A 17,608-nucleotide genomic window follows, 5' to 3' on the forward strand; every position below is an offset into this window, starting at 1 on the left:
ATGTGCAGTTCCACTGCAGCAGTATTGGTTGGAATTGGGCGAGAGCCGGTTTATTAAAGCTCCGCCCAATTATCGAGGGGATAAAAACCGCTGCAAACAAAGAGCTGGACGAGCGCGCCGAGACCCAGTCTCGGCCGCTTTTCTGCAGCCTTTTTTTTAACAGCCTTTTTTTTAGCCCGCCATTTTCTCCAAGTTCTTGTTTTGCTCCGTCTCCAATAAATCAGTTTTGTCTCAAGAAGTTTGTAATTGCTGCCCCAACCGGCAACGTGTCGCCGGACGAGCGGACGAAGTACCGCTGACCAACGTACGATCAGACCAACCGGCCATTTCGACCTTTTCTTTAACTCTCATTGTGCACAATTCCCGGCTATTGCTTGCCGTGCGCGTTATCTCGATATTTTGAAAGATTATTGGGTATAATTACTTAGCCCCTATTTCAGTGACAATTTCATTTTGCGCATCATCCGCACACAAGCATTCGTTTGGTGCCACCTCTATGGAGAACAGCACACCTCCATATGTGCCATCTGCAACGCCGTATACCGATTTGAAGAACCGGTGAACCTCAGCGAGCGGCCCCCACCTCATAGTCTCAGACCTGCAGAGCTGCACCGCGTAGATGATAAATTTTGTGAGGGTGGGGGAGTTAAGTTTTTTTTCGAGATTAATGTGAAAGCATTAGCGTAATTTAATGGGATCGATTGTGAAGACTTTTTATTAGAATTTCAAACATGCGTGCATATATTTTACCTTTAGCGCCTTTTTCAAAAGAGTCATATTGGTTTTTGAAGGACGGAAAAGACGCAAGACTTTCCGGCGGTTTGCTGCCGCTGTAGCCAAGCCAAGTGTTGCCCACGCCTAGCCTTCTAGATACTTCTAAAACAGTGTACTACCACTACCTCAGCTGTATCAGCCGCGCTGTGGGTAAGGGATGAAACGTCGAAGTGGTACAAGAAAGTGAGACAGATCTGTAGCGAAGGGCCCCAGAACAACTCCGACTGGAGTCAGTGGATAATTTCGATCATCTGGGATCGTCAACGAGCACTGACATCGCACAGCGCACCTTTTGCCACCTGCAGGAGGTTATTTTCGAAGTGACCGCAACGGCGGACTCTGTCCAACGCTGAAATGGGTCGAGATGAGTTGAAAGCCCTTTATCGGGTAAGGAAGGCGCTTGGCCATGTGGGAGGGTAACGAGGAGTAGACAGAGTCTGCGGTTTACGGTCGTCACTCACTTCACATTGCTCTGATCGGGCCATGTCTTCGGAGAGAGAGAGAGAAAACTTTATTTACAGAGGAATTCGGGGCACGCCCCAGGGTCCCCGCACGACCCCACTGACGCTGGTGTACGCAAGGTGGTGTGATCGTTGGTGCTGCAGTCTCTTTCACGGAGGACCGAACATCTGCAGATCGGTGAGTGGAGTCGGCACTGGGGGCTGAGTACAGGTGCATAAATGCGGAACTACTTTGTTTTCCATTGTAGAAAAACCAGCGCTTACGAACACGGACAGAGGACAAGGGAAACAGTACACAAGTAGTGCCCAAAGCCCGCGTTTGGCACATGGAAGTAAGCAATGAATTGAAAAAATATTGCAGACGATTACATTACTTCCCAAGGCGAAATATAAGCGTAGCTCATCAGCTGTTACAGCTTTTCGAAAGATTGAGGCAAAGAATTCGAGGAAGACATGTATGCACAATTAGACTTATTTTTCACACAAATTCCTTCTTCAAGAAACATTCCGCAAACAGTTCTTGATTGCCATGAAGGAAACTTTGTGATCGGAGAAATAGATGGATATATGCTCGACTTGCTGCACCAATGCCTGGTTCTGAAAGACGAGGTCTACGCAAGTATTTCGCGAGGTTGTCACAGCCGTGCTACGCGTTACGAGCTAGATGAACGCGTTGTTCTCCCGTATAAGTGGTGAGAAATTCCTTTTTGTCTTTATTTCTGCATTGAAGTCCCCACCCACCTTCGCACCCTGGCAGGTGGCACTTAATGGCTGATCGCGAGAGATCGCTCGCCGTTGTCAGCGCAAACCCATGGAGCCCACGTCTCTCTCTCTCTCATCACCCCACGTACCTATAAGCGCGATTCAGGCGTCCACAGACGCAGGGAGCGCACTTTCTTTCCTTAAAATGATCGGAATGTAAAGCGCTGTCAACGCCAATGCCAATGAACGCAATGAACGTCGTCGACAGCCTATGGCTTCAGCGCCGCGTTCCTGGCACAACGTTGTCAGTGCCAACGCATGCAGCGCAAATCTGTCGTTACCGCCACGTAGCTTAAAGCACGATTGTGGTGTCCACTGCTCTGAGAGGGCAGTTATGCGCCTTTCCTCTGTTTTCTAAGCTCCCGCTCCATTGGTTTCGCAGCTTAAAGTGGGACTAAGGTGTCCACTGCTGGTTGCGAGGGGCAACGGCGACGACGACGCCGCGAAACGGAGAAACGGGCGCCAAAGAGCTGCGCTCTAAAAGGAAAGCGCACCACGTTTCACTGCTAATCCAGCTTTCATGTAAAAAAAATAAAAACGTCCGCACAAATGCTTGAATTACAAAAAAAAATGGTTTCGAGAAAAGGAAACGACGCAGTAACTCGCTCGCATATCTCGGTGGACACCCCAACCGCGCCATAAGGGAATTGATAGAGGGAGTGAAAGAAGAAAGGAAGAAAGATGTGCCGTAGTGGAGGTCTCCGGAATAATTTCGACCACCTGGGGACCTTTAACGTGCACTAACTTCACACAGGATACGGGCGCCTTTTTCGTTTCGCCTCTATCGAAACACGACCTTGCCTTTTCCTTCCGAACGAATGCTGTCACGTTTGCAACGTCGAAGTGCGCATGGTCAGAACGTAAAGCCCGCCTTGCGTCTAGGGTTAACATCAGCGGCGTGCGCTCAAAGGCACGTTCGGTCAACATGGCGGTCCCCGTCGAAGCGGGGCCTCTTGCTTCACCACAGATTCGTCGTCGCCGCTAGCTACGCAGTGTCCCATGTTCGCGGCAAAGTAAAGATGCACGAAGCTTTCGCTTTCTCTAACTTGCATGAACCACAAAATTTGGCGGTAAAACTCTTCAATGCTCCCTTGTTTACAGACTCCTAGGTTAGCGAGTACGCGTCGTTGACGTCAGAAAGCGCGGGAACTTCAAACTGATCTCCACAAACAGGTTTGCGATTTTGTTTCAGGAACTGGTGATTAAAAATTGGCAAACGAGTAACGCACTTACTTTTCTTATTTATTCAGTAATTTTTGTTTGCGCCGACGTAAACAATACAAAAAAATCGTAAGAGGCACTAATCGATCCCAATATGTTACAATGAATAATGCATCTTCGTCGGTAATGCAAGTGCTCTATGGCGTGCCACAAGGATCAATCCTTGGACCGATACTGTTCAATATGTACATCAATGACATATGCAGTATACCAAATTCGCCAAAATTAATCATGTTCGCAGATGATACAAATATATTTTTCTCTGGCAGATCGCTCACTCCACTTCAGGATGCAGTGAATAACTACCTCAACTTATTGTCCCTCTGGCTAGATACTAATAAGCTAAGGTTAAATGCCAAAAAAACTAAATATGTCATCTTTTTTACCAATTAGTAAGCCGGTATGTAGTAAAATCATCATACGTTTCCGCGATAACTCATTAGATCAGGTAACCACGCAAACATTTTTGGGAGTATGGTTTGAAAGTAGCTTATCCTGGAAAACGCATGTCAGCCATCTAGCACGGGAACTAAGTCAAGCAGTTGGCTGTTTGTGTAAGGTTAAAAACCTTGTCCCGCTTTGGCTAAAAAAATACTGGATTACTCTCTGTTCTACTCCCGTCTCTCATACTGTGCATTGGTCTGGGGAACAACAACAGGTCAAAATTATAACAAATTAATTTTATTGCAGAAGAAAACTCTGAGAATATTTGAAAATTTTTATGGCAAGCCTCAACTTCTTCCCACAAGTCCGCTCTTTATAAAGCATTTATTAATCAAAGCAAACCAAGTTTATTACTTCAAGCTCTTACAGTATATAAAGAACAACAAGCTCTACACTACAACAAATCCTGAACCATGTTCACAGTATTCTCTCCGCAAAGGACACAGAAGGACACCCATTACAGGAACAAACTATGGCCGGCAACTTACAGACTTCCAGATACCTTTGTTGTTGAATCGTGTTGATGAATTAGTCAATTTTACGAAACCAATGTCCAAACATTTTCTAAAAAAGCTCAAGCATGACTGTGTATTTGTGTAAATTCGTGCTGTTTCCTTTGTTTTGTTGTACCTGAAAATGTATGTCTGTTTTTAGTATTCCCGATTTTCTTTAGTAATGTTTCTTATAAACAACATGTCTTGCTTTCAATATATTATAGCTAGATGTTCTGTTATTGTAAAGCAATCAGCAATTCTATGTTAGTCTATTTTGTAAGTATTTATGTGTTCATGCATGGCGCAAATCTATGTGACCAAAGATTGTGTGCTCTTTACCTGCTCGCTGAACGTCATCCGGAGCGAAAGCCTTTGTCAGGCACTGCAGCCTTTAGCTTTCGCTCCCGCTTTCTGTAACAGAAAGGAACAAATAAAGAGAAAGAGAATTAAATAAAGAGAAAGATATATCTTAAGTGCGGGAAGGCTAAAGCCGTTCGTGACTCATTGCACTGATTTGAATTTGCCGCGCTTGTATTCATTTCACGACAGAGGAGACAGCGTGGCGAAAGGAAGCCGTGACGTCCCGCTGCCACGCGCAGCGCGTCGGCAGTTGCTGCCTGGCGGAGGATCACACTGCTTTGACATCCTTTCGTGTTATGTGACGTCATCATACAGTTTTCCTCGAATTTGGGAAATTTTACCCAAGTTATACATCTTTCGGTAATCTTGAGTACTAATCACGCTTAATTACACATTTTTCAATCTAATTTGACACACATCCGGCGTTTTCCCGGCAATTCTGTGAATATTTTCACTATGCTTTGACGACACCCGGTGGATGTGACGGCACACCGTTCCCGTCGCTATATCGACGTCCGCGCTATATTTTTTTTATTTATTTACCCTACAGGCCCATGTGGGCATTACATAGGGGGAGAACATCACGTAAGATATACAAAGAATAAAATACAATAGATAAATAAAAAGATAAACCTTTTGCACCTACTCTGTCGCACTATTTTTAGTATACTGAAAGAAATTGGTCGCGATCAATAGTGTTAACCACAGAATGGGAGATGGCATTCCACTGTCTTATCGCCAGGTGAACAGACGAAAATCTGACTGCGTCTGTTCGCGCGAATGGAGGTTCGATTTTTTTATTGGGGTAAAGTCGATGAAATGTGCGCATGGCGGGCCTAATTAGCGGTGCGGAGTAGGGTGTGAGGTCAAAATATAATTTATGAAAAAAGGCAAGGCGTGATGCCTTACGCCTGCTTTCCAACGTAGTGAGGTTAAGGTTCCCTTTTATAACTGTGACGCTTGAGAAACGCGAGTTCTGACGCGCTACGAATCGACTGGCCCTGTTTTGCAGTGTCTCTGATTTGTTAATAAGGTGTAGAAGAACTGCAGATTGGGCTAGTTGGTGTAGATTCATAGTGATGGTTCAACAGCGCAAACACACAGACCAAGAAGGAGACAAGACACACACAGCGCTGAACTTACAACTGATTTTTTATTAGGAAGAAGAATGTCATAATATACACACACGAAAACAACACACATGAAAAAATAGCGCACATGCGCAATGTCAACAATCTCATAGTACTAAAAAAGGTAAAAACCGCTTTAAAAGCACGTGTGTATCCACAGAACCGCTATCCACTGTGTAGCATTTTCATTTCCCTTACAGATAATGTTACAGATGGCGCACTCACGCACCCTTTATCTTTCCTGTTAATGTGAAAGGCTTCAGCAATTTCTCTAGTGCGCTGGTCAGAATGACGAAACAACACATCAGTATCACCAAAAACCGGCGTGCATATGCATGTGAAACAATGCTTTGCTAGGTTTGTATCCTTGTTCTCTAAAGAATTAGCGTGCTCCATGAGCCGCACGTTAATACAGCGGCCAGTCTGGCCGATGTAGGTTAGGCCGCAGGACAAGGGGATCTGATAAACTACGCCAGTCTTACAGAGAACATATCTTGTCACATGATTGATGTTGCAAGCATCTCTTCTGCGCCCCTCCTCCCACTCTTTCTAGCTTGTTAGGAGCAGAAAACAGAACTTCCCTATTGAAAATATTGAACGTGGATTCTGCGTGCCTATCTTTGCGTGTTTATTGCCACGCACATTGTGACGATTGAGCGAGGTCGCAGAACGCGAGACATATTTCACACAATTTGCGCAAGCCGAGCAAGCTCGCAAATGCGAGACATCTGTCACATAACGTGCACAAGCCGCGTAAGGCTCGTACAGCAGGAGACATCCTCGCGTGATATGCGCAAGCCGGGTGGGGCTTCCAGAATGTCCGAGAGCCAAGGGTGAGTCCCAGAATGTTCAAGAGCCTTGTCTGGCTCACAGAGCACTAGACAGTGTCAAATGGAGTTACCATCATGATACCGATAATACCTTGCATGGCTGCAAGGCTCCTACATCACTGCTCAACGCATTATGCCAATGCCCTACCTTAAGGCCTCCTCATCTGTCTGTCACTGCCTCATTCAGCATGCATGTTGTGAGATAACAAGCTTTGCAGCAATGGTGCTTCGTGGGATGGCTCTCATGTGTGTAGCATGCTTGCAAAAGGACATAGATAAGGTCACCTTAACTGGCTTTATTAATGCCACATCCCTCATGACGGGTGCCACACAGTGGCTAAACAATTTCTTCAGCTTCTCCAAGTCCAGCAGGTTGGCGTCTTGATCCAGGTTCTCACTATGCAGCACCTGCAAAAAGGTAGCAGTATATGCAAAAAAATTCAGTTAATTTGTTTTCTGGAAATTCCAGAAAAGGGCACAAGTAGTTCTTCCATTAATGAACTAATGATTTCGAAAAGTATCAGGTTTGAAATACAGACATTGGAAAACCCGACTCAAGCACGCAGGCTGCTCAGCATCAAACCTGCACAAAATCTAATAACCGTGTCACACAGGCATTTTGAAGGCTTTCAAATGGCTATCAGCTCAGTGGCACTTGAATGCAGCTAAATGGGCATTTCCAATAGCCACAGAGTCCCTAGAACAGTGTGGACATCTATCAAGATTTTGAAGGCTTTTCAGTGTTAGAAATTTGCACTCAGACATGGAGCACTCGCAACTTACGGTAAGGAATAAAATCAAAGCAATTTAATCGCTGAAAGAATACTCAACATGAAATGTACAACTTATTTCACTGAAAAAAAAGAAGGCTGGCCACAAAACACTGCAGCAAGCGTATTATCACTGTTGCCAATAGCACAAAAACAATAAATACCACCTTTTCAAAACTGCGTGAGTGCTACAACAGCTTCCCAGAAAAATTATCAACTGTGACAGTGGCGCCACAGCAGTTTGGTGCGAGATGATGAAATATCTCTACGGCGATCAAGTATTCTGTGTAGCAGCGGCATAACTCCCGAGTTGAAGTGCAAATCTCAAAGCTCAATCTCCCACCCTGATATCTTTAAATACATACTTAAATTCATTGCAGCGTGCTGCAGAAGTAGGTGGTCAGATCATTCGAGAGGATACCTGCAAGCTATCTCAGGAGACGACAGATCTGATGAAGAAACGCCAAAGCATGAGGACGTCTAACTTCAGAGATAGAATAGGACTAGGAGAGCTATCGAAGTTATTTATAAGTGCAAGGTAGCCAACATAAGAAAGTTTAACATGGAGAAAACCTAGCATGCTCTAAAGCATGGAGGTAGCCTAAAATCAGTGAAGAGAAAACTAATCACTGGTAAAAACCAGATGTATGCGCTAAAAGACAAAGAGGGCAATGTCATAAGCAATATGGATAAGATAGTTAAAGTAGCCGAAGAGTTCTGCACAAATCTCTACAGTAGTGAATGTAATCAGAACGTTACAGAGAGAGGCAGTAGAGCACAGCAATGGGATATCCCGCCAGTAACGAGGGAGGAAGTAAAGAAAGCCTCAGGAGCAATGCAAAGGGGTAAAGCAGCTGGTGAGGATCAGGTAATAGCAGATTTGTTGAAGGATGGAGGAGAGATTATGCTAGAGAAACTAGCCACCCTGCATACGCTTGCCTCGTGACCACGAGCGTATCAGAAGCTTGAAAGAATGCGAACATTATTTTAATTCATAAGCAAGAAGATGTCAAGGACTTGAAGATTTACAGACCGATCAGCTTACTATCCATTGTCTACAAGGTATTTACTAAGGTAATCACTAATAGACTCAAGACAACCTTCGAATTCAATCAATCAAATGATCAGGCAGGCTTTCATAAAGGATACTCAACAAGAGACCACATTCATGCAATCAATCAGGTGATAGAGAAATGGGCAGAATACAACCAACCCCAATATATAGCCTTCATTGACTACCAGACAGCAACTGACTCGGTGGAACCACAGCTGTCATGCAGGCATTGTGGAATCAGGGTGTAGAAGAGTGTTATGTGAAAATATTGGAAGATATTTATAACGACTGTACAGCTACCATAGTTCTCCATAAGGTCAGCAATAAAATTCCAATAAGGCAAGGTGTCAGGCAGGGAGACACGATTTCACCAATGCTATTCACCGCCTGTTTACACGAGGTGTTCCGGGGCCTGAAATGGGAACAGTTGGGGAGAAGAGTTACTGGAGAATACCTAAGTAATTTGAGATTCCCTGATGGCATTGCCTGGCTAAGCCACTCAGGATATGAACTGCAAAGCATGATGAATGAGTTAGACAGGCAGAGCAGAATTGTGGGGCTAGAAATGAACATGCAGAAAACCAAAGTAATGCTCAACAGTCTAGCAAGGGAACAGCAGTTCATAATTGGTAGCGAGGTGCTAGAAGTAGTAAGAGAATATGTATACTTAGGGCAGGTAGTGACCACTGATCCAGATCATGAGAGGGAAATAACTAGAAAAATAAGAACGGGGTGGAGCGCATATGGCAGGTTCTCTCAGATCGTGAAAGCCAGTTTGCCAATATCCCCCAAGAGAAAAGTCTAACACAGCTGTATCTTACTGGTACTCACCTATGGGGCAGAAATGTGGAGGCTAACAATAAGGGTTCAGCTTAATTCAAGGACAACGCAGCGAGCTATGGAAAGAAAAATGATAGGTGTAACGTTAAGAGACCGGAAGCGGGCGGAGTGGGTGAGGGAAAAAACGCGGGTTAATGAAATCCTATTTGAAATCAAGAGGAAGAAATGGGCTCGGGCAGGGAATGTAAGGCGAAGGGAAGACAACCGCTGGTCCTTGAGGGTAACAGAGTGGATTCCATGAGAAGGTAAATGTAGCAGGGGGTGGCAGAAAATTAGGTGGGCGGATGAGATTAAGAAGTTTGCGGGGATACGCAATTGGCAGAGGACATAGTTAATTGGAGAGACATGGGAGAGGCCTTTGCCCTGCAGTGGGTGTAGTCAGGCTGATGACGATGAATTTTAACTAATGTATACAGCACTCTATGCATTACAGTTATATGTGTCTGGCCTGCTACAGCCTAGAAATCTTCCATTACAAAATAGGGAAGTGGATAGCAAAACTACAGCACAACAGTGGCTATGAAAACAGATATGGCACATCTGCAGGTAGTAGTCCTGGAAAGTGCATGTTTTTCAGTCAGAGCCAATAAAACTCTAAATTCATAGATGCCATCTCTCGTGTATGTCAACAGGCTATCACAGAAGCTCAGACCAGGAAGACTATCAAGAAGGAATACCAGAGATGAGGGGCAAAGAAAGTACACAGCATGAGCAATGACTCACAACTGAATTTACTGCCAGAAACCTCATTGCAATCGTAATTGCAATTGTAATCATGTAGGAAGGTTGATGCTTGCATTGCGCATGACACTGTTTTTAGCTGAGCGGTCGGGAGCTTGGCAGTTCCTTGCATCTGCTAGACATGGTGCCGAAAAACAAAGGCAGCATTGGAAACATTCCCCAGTCCAGATGGACAAGTTACAATGACCCACAAGATTGTGGAGATGAGGCAGCTAGGTATGCAAGTTCTACTCCCTTAATATTGGGTTGATGCAACAGCCGGCCTGGACAAAGTACACCTGCCTTCAAACCGTAATGTGCGAAATTTATTGGTGCACTATATAATTTGGACAATCTAAATTAGGCTATGAAATCAAAAATTTTCACTAATACTGCCTTCCATTTACTTTCATTTACTTTGATAGCACCTTTATCTTCAATCATGTAGCAAAGAAATGAGAAAAAACACAACCGAGCACAGTTTACATTTGTTAAGCTGTGCTTGACATAGTGCTTTTTTCACTTACTAATGCCTGTCTTCCATTAATCAATGAGTGGGCAAAGGTGCTCAAGCTTATTAGGGGCCAAAAGGCCCTCAGAACCTTGCACCTGGCTCCAGCATTCTTCAAAGAATGAGATAACTGGTGTATGTACGAAATGATCGCAATCCTATGTCACTTTTCTTCCAACGGACGCATTTCCTGATAGCTATTTTTGGCAAGGCTTTTGCATACAGAGGTTAAAACAGATGCCAAAACACCAGCACCTTGAAGGCCGGCTACAAGTCACAAAAACCTTTCATTTACAAAATATATGCACGAAGGCAACAGAGCTACAGAGGCAAGACATGTTATCCTAGCAGTAGCTGCAGTACAAGCACCACTACTGTCAAAAATCTAAAAAAGTTGTACTGCTGTTTTTCGCCCGCCTGTCTCACTGTTGCATTCGTGAGTATATTTGGCAGGTCAAAATTTCTGGCGGTTATCAGCCAGGCTTCATTTTTTTTTCGTATGTTCTAACATTTGCAAGCACGAGCTTTGTAAAAAAAATGTAAAGGACAAAGAAATGTGATCACGGTTAAAGAATGCAGTGTGAAAAGACAAAAACAAACGAAGAAATGGACACCCACCAGTCCTGTCCACTTTTTCATTTGTCCTTGTTTTTTCACACTGCATTCTTTAACCATGATCACTGACCAACAAGTCCAAACAGCCACTTTAGTTGAAAAGAAATGTGGCCTTTCAATTGTGGTCATTCCATACTTACACAAGTTATATTATTCTGTAAGAACTCTACTGCTATATACGAGGTCGAAGTGCCTTTCTGATGCCTACTCAGCTTATTGAGCACTTTTGGCCACTTTTTAACAAATGAAAGATGGGAGCATGTAAGCGAAATGAGTGCAATGTCGAGCACGCTGCAACTTGTATAGATAGTGCTATTGGTGCTCTGTATCTAACTTCTACATGAAGTTGTATAACCAGAACAGCTGCTGCATCAGCCAGACATGAAAGGTGTACGAACTTAGTTCGAGGAACACTGGCCTCACGTCTCGCTGCTGATTGTAAGACATTCCTCTATATTCCGAGTTTTCTAACACCACCATCATTTTTTGGCACCGTGACCATATCATACAAGAATGTGAGAGCTACTGCATACCTAAAGAAAATATGTGTGTAAGCCAAGCATCAGCCGTTCTATGCAATAAGAAGTCTAAGTGAAAAAGATTCGATGTAAATTAGAGAAAGCCTTGCCATTTTTGTACTTCTGCTTCTTCCTTTGTAAATAAAGTTTTCTCTCTCTCTCTTCTATGACTGCTTGCTGGATTTTTTTCTTTAGTTGGAAGCATTCTTCCATCCCTTATCTCTATACACTATTCCTCTGCGAAATGATTGAGTAACCCAAATAGCAATTCCTAAGTAGGGAGGGGGCCTTCCACAGTGACCACACAGGGGCCTTCAAGTTCTTGCAGCAATCAAAACATCCCTTTGTAACACTGGTCTTGAATGCACCACTATACTTTTGTGGCAGGCCAAATACTTATACAATTTGTTTTAAAACCACACAGAAATCCACAACTGCCATTATGAAAACAACCTAGTAATGTAACCATAAGCGTACCTGGCCAGCATGATCAGCATGGAAAGGCGCACAGCTTGTGTGCAGCTCCTAAAATGAAAGCAAATTCACATGATTAATTGCAATTTCCACAAAGACATTCTTGAAAAATCATGTTTTTGCACCACTCAGCCTCAAGCCTGCCTTATTGCTCTTGCAGCACTGAGGCAAATCTGAGCACAGCTTGGGGTGAGCTGGTGGTATCACATTACGCACCTGGCACTACGTGCATCAATCCATTTGTATGATTGAATTTCAGAATGGCGAAAAAGACACACACACAGGAAAAAATGGTGGGTGGATGAGATTAAGAAGTTTGTGGGGATACAGTGGCCGCAAGTGGCAAAGGACAGGGTTAATTGGAGAGACATGGGAGAGGCCTTTGCCCTGCAGTGGGTGTAGTCAGGCTGCTGCTGCTGCTGATGATGATGATGATGACAGCCAGAGCACACCTACAAAGTAAAACTGTGAACTCGACCCAGCAGCACTTTACTGTGTTGAAAGAGAACAGGTACAATTGAATTACTGCATTACCTTGTTATTATCATTAAAAAGTACAGGGCTCTAAGGACTTCCTAATTTACATCGAAACGAATGGTTTACAGTGAACTTTCACGGATTACACTAACAGGCACTGAAAATCCAATACAGCTGCCCAAGAGAATATTAGGCAGCCGCGCTAGCCTTCTTTTGCGCTATGCTACCTGATACCAGATTAATATTCGAGAGCAATTTACTCATACTCTAGCACTGGGATACGTTATGCCCCAGACTGATGCAGCTGTCTTACTAAAGGCAGAGAAGCTTTCAGTGTGGGTCATGTGTGCTGTGGAGTGAACACATGCACAGGATCGCCTGCTACCATTCAAGTCCTCTGTGTACACAAATGCAGGTGCAATAGAAAACCCACATCACAAATTTGGCTAGTCTGGTCGGCCAAGCATGGGCCAGCTGATAGCACGAAGCAGCAGGTGCGACACATACCATCATCATCAGCCTGACTAGGCCCACTGCAGGGCAAAGGACTCACCCATTGTCTCCACATTAACCCTATCCTTTGCTAGGTGTGGCCACCATATCCCCGCAAACTTCTTAATTTCATCCGCCCATCTAACTTTCTGCCGCCCCCTGCTATGCTTGCATTCTTTTGGAATCCATTCCATTACCCTTAAGGACCAGCGGTTATGTTGTCTTCCCATTACAAGCCCCGCCCAGGCCCATTTCTTCCTCTTAATTTCAAGTAGCATGTCATTAACCCGTGTTTGTTCCCTCACCCACTCCGCCCCCTTTTGGTCTCTTAATGTTAGACTTATCATTTTTCTTTCCATAGCTCACTTTGCTGTCCTTATCGTTTGGCACGTGTTTTTTTCTTTGTAATAAGGCATAAAGTATTATACATGGATTACCACATGGCATCCTCCTATGACCGCTAAATAATTTATAATCAAATTTCTTTCTCCTGCTGTATTTGTTTCGGTTTCGACAGCTGAATGATGGCTGTGACGTCAAAGCGAGGTTATTGGTCACGTGAGGCATAAAAAACTGCAATACAATTGGTACTTCTGGCTCTTAAGGAATGCTGGCGTCAGCGCTGTAGCGAATTAAAATGATGAAGCAGCGATTATAAGTGGTTTTTCCACGCCTCACGTGACCTATAACCTCTCTTTGATGTCATAGCCATAGTCAAATTGTTCACCGAAACAGGATGGCAGAAAAAGTTGATTATAAATTATTTAGCAGTCTCACGCGAATACCAGATGGTGATTCATGCATAGTAGTGTCTTCCGCATCATTATATAGAAGAAAACATGCCACCAAGATTAGGTGTCTATACTCTTTTAAGCTGAACTCTTTTAATTAGCCTCCACGTTTCTGTCCCAAAAGTGAGAAACATGCAGGCTAAAGAAAAGATTTCAGCTTAAGTACCAAAGTGGCTCTAATCACACGATGAAGTGGAAAAACTCTCGACACTTGAACAGAGAACAAATAGGAATTCCAACAAAATTTTAGATTCTTGTAAGGCTATCAAGCATTTCTGAATATTGTAAACTGCACTTTCACACATACAGTACGCATGTATGCCAAGCTCACATTCAGTAGCTCTGTTTACCGGCTGTAATTATCACGGTCTGAGCTCAGTTGCAGATTTAAAACCAGCCAAAAGATGCAACACAGGAAAAGAGAAGAAAACAGGTTGGACTATCAATTGAATTTTTTGTGAAGGAAAAGAAGGCTCGCATGAAGATGCGCCACACATGACCCGCACCAGCGAAAGGCAGCACAACAAATAACTGTCACTGATATACAAGCACGTCATCTAAAAGAGAAAATTCTTTCCGTTGAAGATTGACTAATGGCTTCGCTACTCATACAGCCGTTGCCTTGGAGATATGCATCAAATACCTTACAGATTTGTTTACCACTTCTACACACCACTGAAGTGTCACAGAAATCAGGCGTACACACTGATGGGTCATCTTATGATTTACACTCACGACACTGGCACTGTAGTGCCAGATCAGAAGCTGCCTTCCCCCTAACGAGTTAGTGCTCACTCAGGAACACATTAAAGACACCTGCACATATCCCTGAAGTAGTTTCTTGCACAAGCTAGCAGAATGTGATAAACCACTTCCTGCAAGTCCTGAACCTAGTTTTATGGGATACCATACTGCTATCCCGGGTTTTAACAGCAGCGCAAAGGCCATCAACACAATGATTGGCGCAAAAATTACATTTAAAAATTTTCCCGACACTCGATTTGAACTCATGAAGTCTACACAAAGGACTCCATGATAACCGTTCTGAGGTGAATGGCAGTTCAGCCTAGCCTCTGGAATCTGTGCCAAAAAAAAACACGGAGTCAGCGCATCGCAATTTACTTCCGAAATCAGCCGGTGCTGATGACAATTGTATGTTTTGCTTTCTCTGGCTTATAAAGCTCCACTTTCAGAAAAAGTGTCGTCTTTGTGGTTAGAATGCGGAACTTCATCATCACAGGTCATCTTCAGCTTGCCATCAGTGTCCCTTTAATGCCTCAAAGTTGAACAATAGCTCCATTCATAGAGGAGGGCTGTGCATAAATTTCGACCACCAAAGATTCTTTAACATGCACTGACATTGCATAACACACGAGCAAATATACATTTCGCCTTGTCGAAACGAAGCCACCACAATTCAATCCCGCGTCTTTGGGCTCAGTAGCCGAACACCAATGCAGTAGGCCACAGCAGCAGGTGAAAAACAAAAGAGAGCCCTTAATAGGCAACCTAACTTGCCAAAATAAACATAACGAGGGGTCACACAAGTAGCAGTGGACTAGGAAAATAAAAGCTACTTGTGTCAGAAGATGTCTTCAGTGCTTACCTCAAAAGCCAGCTTGCTTGCTGGGCATCCTAGCACCAAGTGAAAGGCTGGCACAGCTATACTGGAGAGATTGGAAGAGGCATTGCTGGTAAAGCTATGTGGAGCTTGCTGCAAGGTAAAAAGACACATTTAACAGCAGCACAGTGCAAAAAATGGACTAGAATCAAGCATGTAAGGCAAAATGCAAGGCACAAAAAGGAGCCGGTCGCAGAATGGAACACAAATGTTTAACCACATTTCGAAGTGGGCCAGGCAACAAGAAATTCATAACCACGGCAGTCATTCACAAGCTAGCCTCAGACGAGACATCACTTGCATATCGATATCCAGCATCGTTTCTACAATACATACCACCATTCAAAAGAACAGACCACAGCAGAACGATATTTTCAGTAGAAGGCTGGTTTGCTTCAAATTCTGCATGCGTCCCTCAATTTGAAATCTGGCATGATTAGCACTGATTTCACATTCTCACAGGTATGATGAATTAATAGTGCCAATTGCAGAAAAACCACACTTTTTCCTTTAACATCAAATAAGGTATTGGAGAGGTACCTCAGCATATTTAAATCAAAGTCAGATTTATTTGCGCCATTGGTTATAATCATGCAACAATCAAGTTTATTCTTCGTACATATTAAAGGCTCAATTACCCTTAAATTTCACTGCAACTTCGGGATTTAGGCCAAATGGAGCTAGGGCACCTGTGTGCATTTTGCAGTTGTTTGTACCATTTCAGCTCCGAGCCAAAGTATGAAAAAGCGAATGCCAAAATAGAGGCGAAAAACTTCAGAGCAATTTGTTTTTATCTCACCGTTCTGCTATTCAAGGCTCGACTACACTGGCTCGGCTATAAGTACGAACGCAGCTGGATCATACGGAGCTTCGTACCTTAAATACACAATTTATAAAAGTACAAGTGAAATACAAGTGAAAGAGGAGGAAGCTCAATCCTAACGGATACAGCTGAATCGCAGTCTACATAGTTAAACTGCTCGAGCGCTGTTACTTCAATTACAGCGTAACATGCGGCGAGAATGTAAAGCCCGGGCCGAAGATCTACTGGCGGGCACATATTCCATTCTCGGCGAGAGATGAATGGCAGTACGGCGGCAGTACGGCGCCGATATCGTGCACCCCGCGATCGGATCAGCTGTGCATATTTGCATGGCATACTGACCATGACCGTGTGACCACTAACACTACACGCGCATTCATGCCCGTGTGCCGCCAGCAAACAACCTTTCAGCGCTGCGTGCTGCCGCGATAGGCACTGCGTCTTCGCGTCTCTGTACTAGCTGTGTTGACGTGGCCAGTTGTGCGCAAAGGCTTTTAAATAATGAACAGGTTCGAAGAAAATTAACTTACCCCCAAGATGCGAGATGTCACCCGGGTAGTGGTCTCCCACCAGCTGCTCCGCCATGGAGGAAATGAGCCCCGCCGTCAGCATAGCGTTTCCAGTGAAGGCGCGCAAAGGACGACGCACTATCCGTCGAGCCCGCTGACGCACGCTATAAACACAGGTTTACTCAGCACCATGCTCAGCACCTTCACGTTTTCGTACATCGCACCAGCGAATTTCACTGCTGTCGGCACATCACATATCGGAAGAGTGACAAATGCTCATGCCAGCGATGGTTCACGCCCTCGACACCACAAAGGAGGACCACGACTATAGTGAACTAGAATGTATTCACTATAACCACGACAAACGTAGCAACGCTGACCGCCATGTTGTCCCTCCCCAGACGCTGCGTTCGTTGGCTAGCGCTTCGGCCAGTTCCGGCTTCCTTCGGCCCATTTAGAAAGGCATCGCCTCCAGGCATTCCTCCAGGTCGTCTCTTTCGGGCTCTATGCTTTTGGCGTGGCTTTTGGGCAGTGCGATAGCAAAGGATTAAAACCAAATGAAACTTTCGTTACAAAAATAATTAAGTTCTTGTGCACATATTAGCATTAAAAACTTGAGAAATTTGTGACGCGTGGACGCATGAATATGCGTGTCGGTACATGCGTGCGTGCGTGCGTGCGTGAGTGGGCATGGTCTAGCGCGTCAAATCCAAAGCCTATCCGACATGCTGCATGGTTTCTGAGATCACCGCCGTGAGCTTCGCTTGTTTTCTCGTGCTGCTGCTGGGCGGTCTTGTGCGCCGCTGTTACTGTGCTGGAATCGCAAAAGAAGAAGGATTACCGGTGTGTGCTGCCGGTGGGCGCGCTCTCATCCAAGAGTAGTAGCAGCTCCCAATTAAGCGATCCGTCGGGGCATA

At 44.4% G+C, this 17,608-nt stretch overlaps 1 long non-coding RNA gene across 1 annotated transcript; it reads right to left on the minus strand.

Moving 5' to 3' along the window:
• Positions 1 to 6,757: 6,757 nt before the first annotated feature.
• On the minus strand, positions 6,758 to 12,290 carry LOC149326162 (uncharacterized). Its single transcript, XR_016285969.1, has 2 exons — positions 11,982 to 12,290; positions 6,758 to 6,884 (listed from the first exon to the last, which is right to left on the minus strand). It is a non-coding gene; the product is annotated as an uncharacterized LOC149326162 (long non-coding RNA).
• Between the last annotated feature and the right edge of the window lie 5,318 nt (positions 12,291 to 17,608).

The sequence above is a fragment of the Amblyomma mixtum genome, chromosome 10, assembly GCF_055824585.1.
Source record: "Amblyomma mixtum isolate Tamu chromosome 10, ASM5582458v1, whole genome shotgun sequence".
Classification (NCBI taxonomy): Eukaryota; Metazoa; Arthropoda; class Arachnida; order Ixodida; family Ixodidae; genus Amblyomma; species Amblyomma mixtum.